Here is a 535-nt window from a genome sequence, read left to right as displayed (position 1 = left end):
GTAGGTGGAGGTGTGCTATCTCTGCCAGTTTTAAAGGATGATCTTTCCTTGTCTCCTTCAGTTTCTGGTAGCCCCAGGCATTTCTGGCATTCTTTGGCATGTCCATGGATCTTCAACTTGCTCTTTTTGTCCTGTGTGTGACTCTGTTTTTGTGTCTGATCTCTTTTATAAAATGAAACTCAGAAAAGATGAGTATCTACTCTACTCAGATATGACTTTCTTTAACTTAATTGATAGGAAAAGAAAAACTTTATTCGCAAAGAAGGTCACATTCATAGGTCTAGGGGTTGGGACTTCAGTATATAATTTTTTGGGGGGACATGATTGAATCTACAGCACCATCCTTTTATTTTCTATCTGTTTGTCTTTTTGCATCTAACGCAACTCTCCTGTAAACAACCTATGCCTAAATTATTTTAAAATAATCTGTTCTGCTAACCTCTGTATTATGATAATCCACTTCCATCAAGTCCATTTCAAGTCTCTCTCTCTCTCTACATATATATATATGTATATATATATATGTATATATATG

The sequence above is a fragment of the Orycteropus afer genome, unplaced genomic scaffold, assembly GCF_000298275.1.
Source record: "Orycteropus afer afer isolate SDZICR_OR568_19922 unplaced genomic scaffold, OryAfe1.0 scaffold00387, whole genome shotgun sequence".
NCBI lineage: Eukaryota > Metazoa > Chordata > Mammalia > Tubulidentata > Orycteropodidae > Orycteropus > Orycteropus afer.
The sequence above is the reverse complement of the archived record's forward strand: the minus strand, read 5'-3'. Positions refer to the sequence as shown.